At 38.2% G+C, this 17697-nt stretch overlaps 1 protein-coding gene across 7 annotated transcripts in view; it reads right to left on the reverse strand.

The window, feature by feature from the left end:
- The window catches only part of Palld (palladin, cytoskeletal associated protein), a 375619-nt gene that overhangs the window by 102461 nt on the left and 255461 nt on the right, over positions 1-17697 (reverse strand). The window lies entirely within an intron of this gene.

The following is a 17697-nucleotide window of genomic DNA, read 5'->3' on the forward strand; positions in this document are numbered from 1 at the left end:
GCAAGAACATGTCTACAAAAAGCTGATAGAAAGGGTCAGATATGATTTTTAATTCTCATGCCTGTTTAAAAACCAGACGCCACTTTCCCTGCAGATTTTGTGTAAGCAGTTAAAACAATGATCCTTTGCTTTTCTTCTTTGCTTATTTTTTTCTCTCCCAGATTGCCTCAAATCTCTGACACACTTCTATTCTGAAATCCTTCAGCACTGACTTCCTTATTTGGTTGCTGGAACTGCTCTTTGTCTTGTTCAAACATTCTGCTAAGCTTGCAGCCTCCCTCCACCCCCCACTTGCCTACTGCTCCCCTTTACTTACACACACACACACACACACACACACACACACACACGACTGGCTTCAACAGGTCACTCTGACTCAGCCTTGTCTGTAGTTCACTAGCCGATCACCCATCAGTTATGCCCATTTAAGGAGTACCTTTTGAAAGTCATAAGGGACCAGAGTTTTCAGCTGTTTAGAAAGATTGCTATGTTGTACACTCGAAATTACCACAAAGCACGTATTTCACACAGCTAACCTCCTCATACAGCAGGATATGTAGTTAAAAAAGAAAGCAACCCCCCCCCCCCCCCCGCCAAAAAAAAAAAAAAACCAACACCCCAAACAAAACTCCAGGCTGCTTAATTAGTGGTTACTTTATTCCTCAGAGTTCTGGCACTTAGATTTGGCCGACAGATAGAGTGATTTTGCTTGGTTTTCAACTCTTTCCAATCCGTGGTCTGTGCCAAACACTTCAATCTAATATTCAAAGAAAATATATAACATAGGTCTAAATAGATATGCCAATAACACAAAGTAGAACTCCGTTCCTAAGCGAAGCACACACTTTCAATAAATGTTGTTCCTTTTTCTTTCTGGAGTTGAAAGCAGCCAGGCATCTGAAGTGCTGAGGGCGAGTTTCTGGTTTTTCTGCTCAGATGTGTATGGAGAAAACACAGCTCTCTGCATTCCCTATTTAAGAAAGAAGCTGCGTGGCCCCGTCCAATAAAACAGAGCAGTGTTTTCTTACATATAAACAACTGAGAAATTCCTTGGACAAGCACATAGCCTTTTGGTTCTTGGAACAAAGTGGATGGTGGTATTTATTATGTCAAATAAACACATCATCCACACTCCAAAGGGAAACCTGAAGCAATAAGCTGAACAAAGCAGTTTTCAAGGTTTTAATCCTTTTGCAATTAGCTCTTGTCTAATTCTACTGAAAAATTAAGAATGAGCTATTTTCTCAGAAGAAAGAACCCTTATGTGATTAAATATCCACAGTTTGTTCCCAACGCTTATTCTGAGAAAGAATCAGAGCACATTTCCAGAGGCAGGTAATATAAACATACAGGATATCCTATCACTTAATATCATTTCTCATCTAGCCACCCAAAATGGTCTGTATCTTCCTTTGTTCATTGCGCTAATTAATAAAGCTCTGTTATTTGCCAGACTTGGGCTACAGGCTGCAACCAACGTTTGTACAGTTACTAGTTTGATCATTACAAGAAGCACATCACTTTCTATAGAAAGCACATTCTTTCCCGGCCTTGTTACCATTCAGTCAATTTGCTTATTTGTGTTCACCATGGCGACCAATGTGGAAATAGCATTCAGCTTATGAAATTCCCAAAGTGTATTCCCCTCTTACTTGGGACCGTTTTAGACTGGCTTGGATAAATTCTTCTTGGGAGAAGACTCAAATACTTCTTGGATACAGACAGGGTATAAATTACAAAGATGCTTCCAATTATTTCCATTGGTTACAACTTCCATGAGTCAGGCTGGGCCTTATAGCACAGATTGTAGGTTCCAACTTGTGTAGGTTTCAGAGCACATGGAGGTCACGACCTTTTGAACACTGTAGTATTTCATTCTATCATAGGAACAAGCAATTTTGCTAAAAGAAAATATAAAGGCTGAGGGCTAGTTTTTGGTTTTTGAGATACTGAGACAGTCCTAAGCATTTTAATGGGAGAAAAAAAATTAACTTAGAAAATTATACTGCAAGTTGGGAAAGACTGTCACTGTTTACTTTGAACCTAGAGTCCTAGGAAGCATCACTGAAGAATCACTGGTACTAAGAAACCAGTCCAAGGCTGGGCTTAGAGACCTGGGTTCTTCTGCTATCTTTGCCACAAAGCAGTAGTGTCATTTTAGTGGAAGTTGTTTCATTCTATAAATCTTCCTGTCCACATCTATAAAATGCCAGTCTCATTTTAAATTAGAATTCCCAGTCATTAGGTTTAACAATCCAAACAACTGTAACAGATATTGTGCATTTGCTCAAGACAGACCATATGAACTATTGGTTAGTGAACTATCACCCTCCTTGCCCCTGCTTTGTTGGTGTATAAATTTGGCATCTAAACTAAGAAATTTGAGATTTGAGTTCCTAGTGGAAAAAAAAAACATTAGTAACTGGTAGATAAAGACAATTTCAAATAATGTCACCAAATCTAAACTCCTAAAACCTAGGAGAGAGATTATTGGTCCTCATTTTTTTTTGTTTCTGGTATTCCACTGATAATTCTCAAATTCAGCCAGAATTTTAGGTTTAGAAAGGTTTCTTATAACTTTCTAACTTTCTCTTATAACTGGTTCTTGGGATCACTTTCCATCTTTCTGAGACTGGTTGGAACTTCTCAAAAATAAAGTGAATATTGACAAAATAAAAATATGTATATTTGTCAGAATATTATATTTAAATATATTTATAAATATATATTTATATTTATAGTGACAAAAATATATATTTTTGTTGTTGCTTCATTCCATATTCTGCCTTCTAATTCCAATGTCACTATCTATGCTGGTCCCTGAGCTTCCCCCACCCCAGTCTCCCCCTGGGCTCAGGGATACTGTGAGGTTCACAGTGACATACCTCTCAGAGCTAGAGGTAGGGACCAGGGAGAAGTTTTCCAATACTCACAATTGGTCATCATAATAGCTTCTAAAAAGCTGAAAGTGGTTTGTTTTGTGTGGAGAGGAGTTGAAATCTTCTATACCTCTAGTTTACCATTCAGGATGTATCTGGTTATACTATTAAGTTTTTGCTCTTTATCTACCAGTTGCTCTTTTTTTTGGGGGGGGGTATAATTGCTTTGCTTGGAAGTAGAAGATGCTCCCAGCAAGCCCTTCTTTTATTTGCCTTGTGTGCCTAGAAAAGTATTAGGCATGATGTAGTGAGAAAGCACTAATCTAGAAGTGAGAAGGAAAATTAAACTCTCTGATTCTAGCAAAATCAATTACCATTTTCCTCATATCATTCTTCCTCAATTTCTAAAGGCTTCAATCCTTAGTTGGAATTATAATTATTCTGAGGAAAAAAAAAGTGTCACCTGCACCTTCAAACATGAGGTAGGAAATACAGTCTTACTATTATTATTTTTAAAAGGATTACCTTTTCCAAAGGAAAAGAAATCCGGACTTAAAGAGTTCCAGGGATGATAAGCCTTTTGACACTGGCATTCTAACCACCTATTTCCCTCCCAGGGAGGTCCCCCACTTTCAGTCCCAGTATTCCTCAGAGAGCCGGCCAGGCCCTGCAGGCCTGTAAGTCAATGTGGGGTTTGGGAATCAGTACAATTGAGGAAGATGAGGAGGAAGAGGGGGAGGAGGAGGAGGAGGAGAAAAAAAAGAGGAAGAAGAGATGAGGTCATTGTTAATCAGTACAATATGGGGGTTGAGAATCAGCACAACTTCTAGGTCTTACTCTAATTTCCATGCCTATTAGAAAATCTCTAATTTTCTAATTTATACTCCAGGTTTTGATGGGGACAGAAGGAAAATGGTTGCCATATGCTTGACCACATTTGTTTCAAATTCAAAAGGAAATACACACACACACACACACACACACACTAAAACTTCAAGTAAATGAGTATAATTGAAAGCTGATTCCTCAAATTTGACTCTGAATCTAAATACTCATCAAAGAGGCCTAATTGGGAATATAACATGCTCATAATGTCTTCACAATAAATAGTCTTCACTAGTTTTGGGAGGAGCTGCAGAAATATCCCCTGAGATGGAAAATCTTTGCAAACTAGCAAGCAGGAGCGCGAGTGTAACTGAAATCATTACCAGCAATGTGTTGGAAATGTATTCTCCTGACATCTGGCCATGACTCAGATTGCCATCCTGGACGATTCCCTGCTGAAACTCCTGCCAAACTTTGTTCCACAGACACAGCTCTCCTGTTTTATCCACACAGAACAGCTCTACTTGACAAACTCTATGATTGACTATAAGACAGTTTTGTATACACAGTGCCCTGACAAACCAATTTAAGTTAATTACCATTTTGAAACAGCAGACACAAAGCAGGGATCCTTATCAAGTCCTGGATACCCCTTGCAAATGGTCTATACTGACATATCTCTCAGGAGATGAGTCTTGAACGAAGAGCATCTGGAATAATCCTTGCTTGGCTACTAGCTGGCTTCAGGCCACAGTTTGAGGTTAGTTTTCATGGAACCAAAGTCTAGCCTTTGTCTCACCAATCAAATGGAACCATTTTTGGATACATATCTCATCAGTCAGCATAACCTTGCTCACCTCATGTGCTTCCATTTTTTAATGGAAATAATCCTTCCTTCCTCCCTCCTTCCTTCCTTCCTTCCTTCCTTCCTTCCTTCCTTTCCTGTTTGATGTCCTGTATCATACTTTTGGCTTTTTCTTGATTGTCTAATAAATCTCCCAAAGCAGCCCTGTAGCAACCACATTCCTTATCTCATTCAGCAGATGTTCAGTAAGCAGGTTAGAGGAGGACTGTTATCTTTATCCTACATTTCTGTTTGGTTTTCATACTTCCATTCCACACCCTTCATATCCATATTTGAACACTTCCCCCCTGAAGCTACCATAGCACTTAGATTTTCCTTTTCTTGTCAATTCAACAAACATTTAAAGATACATATTAGTTAAAAAAATACTTTCTTTTCTATTCATGACAAAGGAGGGACAAGATATTAATGTTCTCTTCCAAGAATGTATATTCAGGACTGTACATGCAGGAGCATGCATGTGCGCGTGCATGCGCGTGCACACGTACACACACACACACACACACACAAATTCTACCCCCATATGGCTAAGTGCTACTGTACAAGAAAAGGGAAGACACATACTAAACCCATGGGTACTATGGAAGACTGGAAAAAGACCAAGAAGATCTGAAAAGGCATCTTGGAGAATATAGTTGGGATGTCACATTACTTTTCATATTAGCTGAACCACAAATCCAGGCAATTCTGGTTCCTGTGGTTGCTCACACTATGTGTGTGTGTGTGTGTGTGTGGGGGGGGTGTTTTCGTTATACAGAATTGATTTCTTAAAAGATTCACTATAATAATACTGATCCTTTCCTATCCTTCTTAAGCCACCAAATCTCTCACCGCCTATTTTATCTAGGAGATTTTTGTCATCAGACCTGTGATTACTCAGTTCTTTTGTCCTCAACCTCTGACTTTGGAGGGGAAGTGTTTCCATTTCCTTGAAATACTATCCCAAGCCCCAACTTGGATTCATGGTTCTATTTCTTCTACTCTCATCGGGGGCCACATCCAGCTATCAGACTTTTGCTCTTTTGAATTATTTTTCAATCCTCAAATCTTTCTTGTCAGTAAGAAAGTTTCTCTTATTCTCAGATCATCTTCTAATGATGTTTCATAATTGTTAAGCTGCCATTTTTTTTTTCTTTCATCCTGGAATGTGTTAAAAGCATAGTCTACGTCCTCACTATTTCACATACTCCTTTTGACTCCCTTCTTCATCTCTTATAGTCAAGCTTTTTCCCCCTGCAAAGAGCCAAAATTGACCTGAAAAGGTCTTCAGTGGTCACTGAAGCACCAAATCCAACAGCTTCTCTCAAGCACTCCCCTTGCTTAATCTTTAACCATCTGAAGAATGAGGCCTGCCTTCCTCAGAGGCTGGCCTCCTCTGTTTGCCACCACACTGTTCTCCCAGCTCACTTTCTACTTCCCAGAACACTCCTTCTGAGTTTTGCTGAATGACTCCATTTTGTCTTGTGTCAGGTCCTTCGATGCAGGCATTTCCCCTGTGCCTGCCTTCGTCTCCTCTCTTCTCAAGCTGAAGACTGTTTCTGGACCATTTCTTAGTCTATGGCTTTAACCTTTCTCTCTAGATGGATGATTAAAATATGCCTTTAGTCTTAACCTGTCTTCTGAGTTCCAGAAATACCTTTCCAGTCACATAGTGGACATACTTATCTGATGCCCAGCAGTATCCTGAAGACAAGATCACCATGGCTCCTGTGGTTGTGCACACTGTGTGTGTGTGTGTGTGTGTGTCTGTGTGTGTGGTTTCCTTATACAGAGTTGTTTCTTAAAAGAGCTTACCATCCCCTTGATTCTGCTCCACGTGCTCTGTCCAGTTCTCCTTTACCTGTCATTTGTGCTATTCTAATGACTTGTCTCTATTTATCTGACTGTAATGATCCTATACGTAGTTAGTTTCCTCTGAAATACAAATCTTATTTTAGAACTTCAGTTTCACAGAATAGGACTGTCTAGGTTTCTTGATCCTTTACTGAAAACAATAAAAACTGCATGATAAATTACATAATAGAATTTTCCCAGAACATTGAAATGCTGTCAAGGAGTAAGGATTTAAGGGGGGAAATTTAAAGAAAAGTAGGAACACAGAGGGATAAGCAGTAGCTGCTCTACTCTGAGGAATATTCCAGAAGCTAGGAAATGAGCTTTAGCTTTCACATCATCAAGAAAACAAGAGACAGAAGACGAAACTCAAGGCAGGCCTAAGATGAGGAATTTAATCAAAGACCCCCATAAAGTTGAGCCCCATTCACCCAAGTGCCCTTTATGTAAGGATGAATGAAGCTGATGTGAAAACTGCTCCACAATTCTATGGCCAAGGAATCACAAAGGAAGTTACTCTGTATTCAGAAGAGTAGGGGAGAGGAAGAGTCCTGGAAGTTGTAAGTGAACCTCCTGCAGATTCACAATCCAACCTCCCATCCTTAAGATGATTAAAAAACAAAATAAACAATAACGACAAAAACTCTCAGCCCGTACATTTAACCTAAAACAGTCCCACGTCAGTGATTTCTTTAAACTTTTGACAGAACAAACAAATTCTGGGAGAAGGCCACTTCATTTTAGGACTATAGGAATTCTCTTATTTTCCAAGGCACACCAGTGGCTTATAGTAAAATAAATAGATACAATTACTAAGGGACATGGAAATAAGGCACCATGAGCAAGAACCAGCAGAAGTAATAAACAAAATAAAAATTTGATGGGTACATAAAAATAATACTATGTTCAACACACTCAGACATTTTTTTTTGTTCATTTTCTGGTTATTTGCACACCACTGCAAATGCTAAAAAAATCCTTATTTCATATGCTTTGTGTTAAACTTATCTGAATATGCTTCCTCTTATGCATCTATCTGTTCAATTTTCAATACCTAGTTCAAAATCTACAGTTTTTGTGAAGTTTTCTCATATCCCTCAGAAGAAATTAACATTTTCCCTTATAGTCTCATGGGCTTATTGTGGTATACAGTGTGAGTGTGTGAGTGTGTGTGTGTGTGTATGTGTATATATACACATATATATTACATATGTATATAACATACATATATTATTCATATATATTTTTATATATGTATACATATATACATATATATATTTTTCCCCTCCCCTGGTCTATGAGCTCTTGAAACTCAATTGCTTCTTTTCAAGGGCTTGTTTAATCAGATTCAATTGAATATCATACACCTTGTTAAATACTTGTTCCTGGCTCTCAAATATTTGCAGCACAAAGCAAAATTCTGGTACCCACAGCTTTTCATGAGCCCCTAAGTGTCTTTAAAACCTCCAATCTTGTCAGTCTCCTTATAGCCCCTTGCAAATTTCGTGTTCATTTTTAGATCCTAGGTGTTTTTTGTTTGTTTGTTTGTTTTTTTACTTATGCTGTTTTCCTCTCCTACAAGCACTTTCTTTTTCTTCTGTTAATGGAAAAAATTGCCTTACTTGTTTCTGGATACATCAGGCACTACACATGCACTTAAGTGTTGAGCTGAGGCGTGAAGGTGCACGTATCCTGACCACCTGTGCACAGTACAGTGAGTACTATGCATTTGTTGAAAGAAGTGCAACTATATCTATGTGTATGTACACAGGTAAACACACACATAATCATATGCCACATACATATTGTTAACCAAAATAGATTGTAAACTCCAGGAAAAAAGAATAAGTATCTAAATTTTTTAAAAGATATTTTTCAAATCTAATTGCTGCTTGATTAAAAAAAAATCATCCATGTTAAATGACCAATTCTAGCAGTTGGAAGAAGACATTTTTTTTCTTTACTCAATTAGGAGCAAAAATAATACAAAAATAGCACTTGATTCTGAATGTTAAAAGTGATAAGAGCTTGAATCTCAAACGGCTACACACAATTAACATTTGACTATCTACCATGTTGTGCTAGACATTCGGCCAGATGCAAGGGACACAGATATTATAAACAAGATAAAAATCCCTGCTTGAAAGGACCTCACATTCTAGCAAAGCAGATATAGACCACAACCTATCATTCAAAGGTGCTAAATACTGTACCATACCAGGAGGTAAACAGATAAGGTCAAAGCAATTACCTCTCACAAGGGGAGTAGGGGAAGCTTCCAGTTCAGAAAGAAGGTCTCCAAAGGTTGGAGGAGGAAGCAGCAATTTAAGATGGGAGGGCAGAGGCAAAGGCATTGCAATTTGGGAATCCTCTACACACAGAAGCATGAAGTTGGGCAAGAAGCCTGCATGCTTAGAACAGTGGAAATCAGTTTGAACATAACTCCAAAGGAAATTCAGGCAAGTTGAAGCATTGAATTGGACTGTGAAAAGGAAAGTGCTTCAGGCCTAAAACAGAGGGGAAATTCCTTAAATACTTTATTTTTCCTATTCTCAACTTGATGTTTCCTTCCAACCAATACCATTGCTCAGTTCTCTCCCTCCATTAAAGCACAGCTTTCTTCCAGTCTCCTGGTCATTTTTTTTTAATTGGTTTTTAAAAAAATAAATGACAGAGGAATGCATTATAATTCTTATTACACATATACAGCACAATTTTTCATATCTCTGGTTGTATATAAAGTATGTTGACACCAATTCGTATCTTCATTCATGTACTTTGGATAATGATGTCTATAACATTCCAACATCCTTGCTAATCCCCTGTCCCCTCCCTTTCCCTCCCACCCCTCTGCCCTATCTAGAATGGGCCAAGGACCTGAACAGACACTTCTCAGAAGAGGAGATACAATCAATCAACAAATATGTGAAAAAATGTTCATCATCTCTAGCAGTTAGAGAAACGCAAATCAAAACTACTCTAAGATATCATTTCACTCCAGTCAGAATGGTAGCCATTATGAAGACAAACAACAATAAGTGTTGGTGAGGATGTGGGGAAAAGGTACACTTTTTTCCACAGCATTTACACTGTGGTGGAACTGCAAATAGGTGCAGCCAATATGGAAAGCAGTATGGAGATTCCTTGGAAATCTGGGAATGGAACCACCATTTGACCCAGCTATACCTCTCCTTGGTCTATAACCCAAAGACTTAAAAACAGCATACAACAGGGACACAGCCACATCAATGTTTATAGCAGCACAATTCCCAATAGCTAAACTGTGGAGCCAAACTAGATGCCCTTCAGTAGATGAATAGATAAAAAATGTGGCATATATACACAATGGAATTTTACTCAGCAATAAAAGAGAATAAAATCATGGCCTTTGCAGGTAAATGCATGGCGTTGGAGAAGATAATGCTAAGTGAAGTTAGCCAATCCCCAAAAAACAAATGCCAAATGTTTTCTCTGATATAAGGAGGCTAACTCATAGTGGGGTAGGGATGGGGAGCATGGGAGAAATAGATCAATTGTAGACAGTCTCCTGGTCTTTCACAGAGAGGTTATTCACACCCTGTTAGAGATCTGGTTTCCAGGGTAGGAAATGTTTGCAGACCTAGTCAACATGAACCTGTAAATACACAGGAGGGCGCATTGAGCTTCCCACCTCAGAATTTTGGCCGGTGTTCTCATTTGGAAAACTCTAAGACAAAATGAGCAGTTCTGGTCTTCTTCATTTAGAGAAAATATACATATTGCCATGTTTATTTTGAATACTCAACTCTTGGAATGAAAAGAACAATTCCTTTTAGAACACTGACAAAGATTTGATGCTGAGGGCCATAAATATAACTTCTACCTAATTATAACCACCAGAAATACAACTTTATGGGCTTACTTGATGATAGGTCAGGTGTGAATACATGCCTCAGAAACAAATATTTGTGACTGTTTGACTGCCACAGTCTAGATCTGCTGTCCCTGACAGGCTCAAGTGGAGATATTTGGTTATGTGTCTGCATACACATTTGTTATTGCTATAAATCAGAAGCATCACACATTACCAGAACCACAGAATCCTATAATGAGAAGGGACTTTTATTATAACTACGCAAGTTTTTTTTTTTTTTAAAGATACTGTGTACTAAGAGATAATGGTCTTGAGAAATCTGAAGATTGTCGTGACAAATATCTACCTATAGTTCTTTACCTGGCCTCTGGATTATCACCCAATAGATAATAAAGCAACTTGTATTTGGCTTATACCAACTTTGATGCAAATAAATAGACAGCTTTGCTAGAGACTTTAATACCCAGCAGTAAGGTGCTCTAGGTTAGTTTCTGGGTTAACATATTTTCTAGTTTGCTTTAGACAGAAGCAACATACTTCCTACTTTTATCAGAAAAATAGAATCTGTGAGGAGGTATTTTCTACCTGATACTATTGGAGGCAGTATTCTCAAGTTCATGGTTCCCACACAAGGTGAGTAATAATTGAAAAAATCAAGCCTGTTACCACTGTAAAAGCTGCATACTGTAAATGGAAAAGAGAAAAGATGACAGTATATCACTAGCAGAGACATGCCCGAACCACATTCCCAGGAATCCTTCAGCCACAGGAAAAACAGCTCCAAACAAGCAGCCCTCAGTCCTGCACAGGGTGTAAATTAGCTTCCGCTGACAACCCTCTCTGTACACCTTTCTTCACCGCAGTCCCCTGTCATGCCAAAGTCAACAGCGTGCACACTACCAACACAGGGCCAGAAAGCTGTCCTTTAAACCCTCTGGATCACAGACCATGAGACAGTCAACAAGAAACATTTTTTAAATTCTTGGGACAATTTTCAACTGGCGTAAAGTTGTTGGTGGCCCTGGGTGAGCCCAGAAGCAGGTTGGGTGGATTCTTTTCATAGATCCCCGGTGTTAAGTAGGATTTGTTGGTTTGTGTTCCTCCAACAATGAACCCTTGCTCTGTGAGAATCTAGAATTCAGGTCATGTAGTATGTACTGAACAGATAAATGAGGCAATAGTATTTCTCATTACTAGAGAATTCCTAATAGGTGACTCCCTACTTCTGTGGGCTATGGAACACTTCCTCAATGGTGAATGCAAAGGCAATGGAGTTACTGCATTTGAGGCTGCTCACCCGAGTACACTGCCTATTCTTCCTCCGAGGCACATTGCTGAACTTGGGATTAGAACTCCTACAAATAAAGGAAAAGGCAATGCCAGACATTGTCTGTTATTCCTCAAGCTATTCTTGCCCTCTGCCTTAAGGAGAGTCTTCATTTGTCCAAATGGACCAAGTCTCCAAGGCTGGCATTGTTTATGTGGGTCTGGGGTGGGGTGGGGAAGCAGAGATTCAGCTGTGCTCTTAGTGCTCACAAAGGACACCTATTCCAACTCCTTTTATTATTTTTTTGGGATGCAAATTCTTAATGATATTCTACTTTATCTGGGACATTTGGGGGAAGGTCTCCTGTTTTTTAAAAGTCTTTAAAAGTTTATCTATGTCTTTAAAAAAAAAACATTTAGAACTGAACGAAGACTTAGTTATAAAGCAAACACTCAGGCAGCAGCCACCATCCAGGTCTAAAAACAGAAGTCTCCTGCATGTGCTCTGCCCTCATGCCCTCCAGTAACTGAATCCTGACTTGTAGAGTATCTCATCTGCTTGATTTTCTTGATAGTGTTACCTTCAATATAATAAGTGGTAAACAGGCTCGACTTTTTCAATTAGTACTCACCTTGTGTGGGAACCATGTTATGTTAATGACATTTACATTGAACTTGAAAATATTGCCTCAAACAGTATCAGACATCCTCCCTGTTTTTACTTTATATGAATGGAATCCTACTTTATGCATACTTTCATCTTGCTTCTTTTGTTCTATTTTGTGTTCGTAAGATCTATCCATGTTGTTTTGTCCAGCTCTCGTTCGTTTATTTGCTGACTAACATTTAATTGAATGACCATACCATGATTTCTTTATTCATTCTTTTGGTAGTGGACCTCTGAAACATTTCCAGCTTAGGCTGTTATGATCAGGGCTGCTCTGCATATCCTGGTTACAGGTCAGTGGGTGCATATGTGTAAGCATTTTTTTGAGGAATATAGTTAGAGTGGAATTGCTGGGTCACCGGGTTTGTATAACATCCGGGTTTATCCAGTTGTGCCAAACTCTTTTCCAGTGTGGTTTATACCAGTTTATACTCCCACCAGCAGTATATGAAATATCCTGTTACTTCACATCCTTGCCAGAACTTGGTATTGTCAGACTTTATTATTTTGCCAATCAGGTGGGTGTATAATGTATCAATATTGTTTTAATTCATACTTACTTTATTACTAATGAAGTTGAACATCTTTTCATGTTTACTGGCAATCTGAATTCCCTGTTTGGCAAAGTGGCTGTTCTAGTCTTTCACTTGTTTGTTTTTTAATTGACCAACTGCCTTTTAATTAATGATTAGCAAGAGTTCTCTATTTTTCTTGTTGTAATATATATTTCAGTCCAGTGTTGTTTATGTGAGTTATAAATATTTTTCACTCTGTAACTTATATTTTAATTCCCTTGATGATCAGTCTTTACTTGAATGATTTGAATCACTGAACTTTTCCTTGATGATCTTTTTAATTTACCTGGAATTCACTTTTGTATATGACATAAGGAGAAAATTCCTTTTTAAACAGAAGCATTTAAGTTAGCAAATATTACGTATAAAAAGAGGAGTGTTTATTTGGAGTAGGCAGAGGGGAGTGAAGGGAGAGGAGGGGAAATGGGGTAGAAAGAACAGTAGAATGAATCAGACATTATTACCCTCTGTGCATATACGACTACACGACTGGTGTGAATCTATATCATGTACAATCAGAAGGATGAGAAGTTATACTCCATTTATGTGTGATGTGTCAAAATGCATTCTACTGTCATATATAATTAATTAGAACAAATAAAAAAGAAAATATAAATAAAAAGAGGAATGTTTAAAGCAAATGTTTTGTATTTTCCTCCTTTGTTGAAGATATGAAGTCTGAGGCTAATAGATCCTCACATACCTCATTTAGGGACAATGATGTATCCATCTGTTAACTTCCTTAAAAGTAAGAGTAAGTATGTGTTTAGGTTCCATGTAGGAAATGCCCCAAGGGTACCCTATATAGGGGCTGGAATACACGCATGTGTATACACTACACAAATGCTTGTAAATTCATGGACCCTTGTTGCAAAGATACATGGAAAACAGTTACAGTAGCTATTTGTGGGAAATGTATTATTTAAATTTTCTGCTTGCAGGCAAATTATATAATGTTTAAGATAAATTACCACAGTAGTTATAGTAGTTTAGTGGAAAAACGGTCAAAAACACCAAAATTTATCTACTTTATCTCTTTTAGGAATTCATCTATCAAATAGAAATGTTGATTTTCAATTATTTTATATGTGTTTTTTCACACACACACACACACACACACATATACACACAGACAATATTGTTTACTTAGGGAGTACAGGAATTATTGCAATACATAACTATATTGAATTGCAAAGTATTCAATCTTTCTCTAAGCTACAGGACTTTAATTCTGAACGCTACTTCCCAATTCATTATCCAAATAAAAGGCTGGCACAAGTGACAAGGGTCATCTGCCTATAAATTCAAGGTGAGTAGGAACAGAATGATGTAAAGAATTTGTGTTAAAAATTATTTGAGCTTAAGAGACTTTGGCTATCTTTCCAATGGACTAACTACCCTGAATGAAGCAAAGAACAAGGGTTTTCTTGTTCCCTTTCTTCTACATTTTCTGTTGAATGTTTTAGCTACACAAGGAACTTTGACTTCTCTTACACTTTAACAAATGAGTCAGTTTATTTCAAGTTTGATGAACCAGAAATAGCAATGGATTACTTTAAATATTATAGTTATAGCAAGTAAGTCAGAATATAGATAATTTTTAAAAGTTCAAAACATGTCAGCAGGTATTTACTATGTATGTGTTAGTAGGACAAATTCAGTATATGTACCATGGTTCTACTCTAAAAAAAAAAAAACAGTACACAGATTAAAGTTACAGTGTGGGCTGGGCCGTGGGTGTAGCTCAGTGGTAGAGCACATGGTTGACATATGTGTGGTCCAGGATTTGACTCCTTGCACAGGAAAAAAAAAAAAATTAACAGTGACTATTTGTATAGAGGTAGGTTCTAGGAAATTTACAATTTTCTCACTGAGCTCTTCAATACCTTCCAATATTGCTGCATCTGTATCTATTTATAGGCAAATAGTAAGTCAGCTTTCTTGAGGAAAGCAGAAAATATAGTAGAAACAATAATAAAATATAACAAATGTCTTAGTTAGCATTCTTTATTAGAGGATTTGTCAAATACCAGACTTACCTTTTATATGTGGGACCCTCAGTAAAAGGCCTGTGGTTGAGGGGGACACATTAGAGATACACCATGGAAGATCTCTTAGTGAGGGAGAACATTCTGGAATGTGCATGCATTTCCTTAAACTACAAATCCTGACCCTTGACTTTATTAGGGCAGTGGCAAAGTAGGTGACCCGCAGCCTCTTCATAAAAATAAGGTGACCTGTTCGTGTGGGACTCTGAACTTGATACCTTCTCAAGAGACTCTGCTTCTGCTTTGATGACACAACTCAAGAAAAATTGTCAGAATGGGATCAGAAAGGAAGTTTCCTGTCTAACTCAATATGTTGCAAAATTTCCTGAGAGATTTACTCAACATGTGATTAATATGTAGGGGAAATATGCTGTGTAATTAGCAACTGAGCAGCTGCAGGAGAGGGTACAGAGATAGGGGACATGGGATGCAATACAGCAACCTGATGACAATGATAACACCAAATCCTGACTCTAGCTACATTTGGAATTTGGCTGGATGTTCAACTGTTCACTCGGTCTCTGATTTTTTTTTAATTAACATTTTTTTTTCTTGAAAGCTAATATGAAAAATACTTGGGCCTCACCATATAAAATGGCACTTATATCTGTATCACAGTCACTTCTTCTAAGCCATCTCTCTTTTTGAGGGGAGGGCAGGTACCAGGGATTGAACTCAGCGGTGCTCTACCACTGAGCCACATCCCCAGCCCTATATTGTATTTTATTTAGAGACAGGGTCTCACTTTTCGCTTCGTTTTTGCCAAGGTTGGCTTTAAACTTGTGATCCTCTGCCTCAGCCTCCCAAGCTACTGGGATTACTGGTGTGTGCCACAGCACCAGCCTAAGCCATCTCTTGAGGAAAGCAGAAAATATAGACTTGATACTATGAGTCTAGTTCTTGCAAAACTAGTTTATTTTTCATAAGGTACCGTCTGTTTCTCAGTGTGAAAATGCCTAAAATTCTCTTGGTTATGAAGTTATGTGTTTTGGGGTGATCTGATGAACTCCTGTGTTTTGGAATTGAACAATTTCCTGGGTAGAATGATGATGAACAGACAGATGAGCAGTTCTGTTTATACTGTTAGATTGTCCCGATGGTAAAAATACACTGTTTTTGGATGAGTCACAAAAATATTGCTACACAGTATTTGGTAAAGTTTAGAAGAAGTCAAAAATAGGATGGGGTGGTATAGATAAAGGGATTTCAAAACAAGCATATGGTCATTCAAAAGTCATTTGATTATTTCTTTTTTCTTTACTCATCTGTATCTTCTTCAAGGCAAGAATTTTACAGAGAGATAAACATGTTCAATGATTCAAAGATCTGTATAAGTCAAAGTCACAAGCAAACTGACACTACTACTGGACTTCACGGTTTTGAGGGAAAAATGAAGACAACTTATTTTGCTGAAGCTCATGGGAAATAAAATAAGTAAAATTTCTTCCTTGAAGTAATATTTGCTCCTTCGACAGAAGAGATCAGGTATTCGAGATTAGGGCCAGGTTAAGAGAGCATTCACTAGAGAGTTCCCGCAGAACAAAATGTACTTTGCTCCTTGTAGCTCAGCTTCATGTGACCTCAGATTCTAAGACAGGGAAATGAAAATGTGTAGTCTATAACAAATTTACTATTCCTATGAAAATGAGAGTGAATAGTCCCTCGATTTGATCAAACCGCTCTTGTGAGAATTTCTATGATCTCATTCTCTGCATGTGAATATATTGAAACTTAAGGAACCTAACTGCATTGAAATTCCTTACAATTTGCAGGGGGTAGATCATTGGAAAATCTAGCCACCATAGGTTTTATTTTATAGATTGAGCCTCCATTTATTCCTCAAATAGTTATTAAGCAGAGGCTATGGCTCAGGCCCTGAGAACTGGGGCCCTGTGAAAAGCTGGATAGACTCCTTTTCAGCCTGGTGAACCTTAACAACTGTGAATAGTGCAAATGGTGTAGTAGGCTAAACAGCCGAATCAATCTACTATCACAGGGCCAGCGAAGCAGCCAAACCAAATGCCAGACATTAATCAGCACTGCCTGATGTTCTTGTGCTGGGCTCTGTGAGGATTCCAGCAGCAATGAAAACATGCTCTCTGCTCCTTATTTTAGGGATTCAACAATTATTCTCAAGAAACAATTAGAGAAAAACGAAACAGTTCATTACTAGCTACAGATTAACTACATTCACTGCAGAGACCTGAGGGGAATAGAATGTTCTCTATTCCTTACATCTCGTCAGCACACAAACTTGTTTCAGTAAAGCCACACCACCTCTCACGTGCTAATTATTGTGATGGACAATTGCAGAGTATCAGATGTGACAGCCTTGCAAAATTTTTATAGCAGCCAATAATAAAATACATTTTAAATCACAAGAACTTTATAAAACAATACCTATTATGATAATCACATTCTTGCTTTTTCTATTCATTTTTCTACTCTTTGATTTCATTTTTAAAAATGTCACTGGGGAAACTGTAAATCGATTTTACAACAGTGAGTTATGGAAAACATTGCTACAGACTAGCCTTTTCAAACTGTGGTAGAGCCGGCTGGCTGTAGTAGAGGCATTGTGAGACCCAGCTATAGACTAAATATTTGTGTCTCTCTAAAATACATGTTGAAATCCTGAGCCCCAGTGTGATGGTTTGAAGAGGTGGGGGCTTTTGAGAGGTGATTAGGTCATGAGGTGTAGCCCTCATGAGAGATTTGTGTTATCTTGCTAGGACCCTCCCACCAGGAGAAGACACAGTGGGAAAGTGGTCTTTTATGAGCCAGGAAGAAGGCTTTCACCAGACACTGGATCTGCTGGTTCTTCATCTAGGATTCCTAACCCTCTAGAACTGTGAACAGATTTCTCATCTCCCGGAACTGTGAGCA

The sequence above is a fragment of the Marmota monax genome, unplaced genomic scaffold (assembly GCF_021218885.2).
Source record: "Marmota monax isolate L192 unplaced genomic scaffold, Marmota_monax_Labrador192_F-V1.1 WCK01_AAM20220418_F8-fsc00040, whole genome shotgun sequence".
Lineage (NCBI taxonomy): Eukaryota > Metazoa > Chordata > Mammalia > Rodentia > Sciuridae > Marmota > Marmota monax.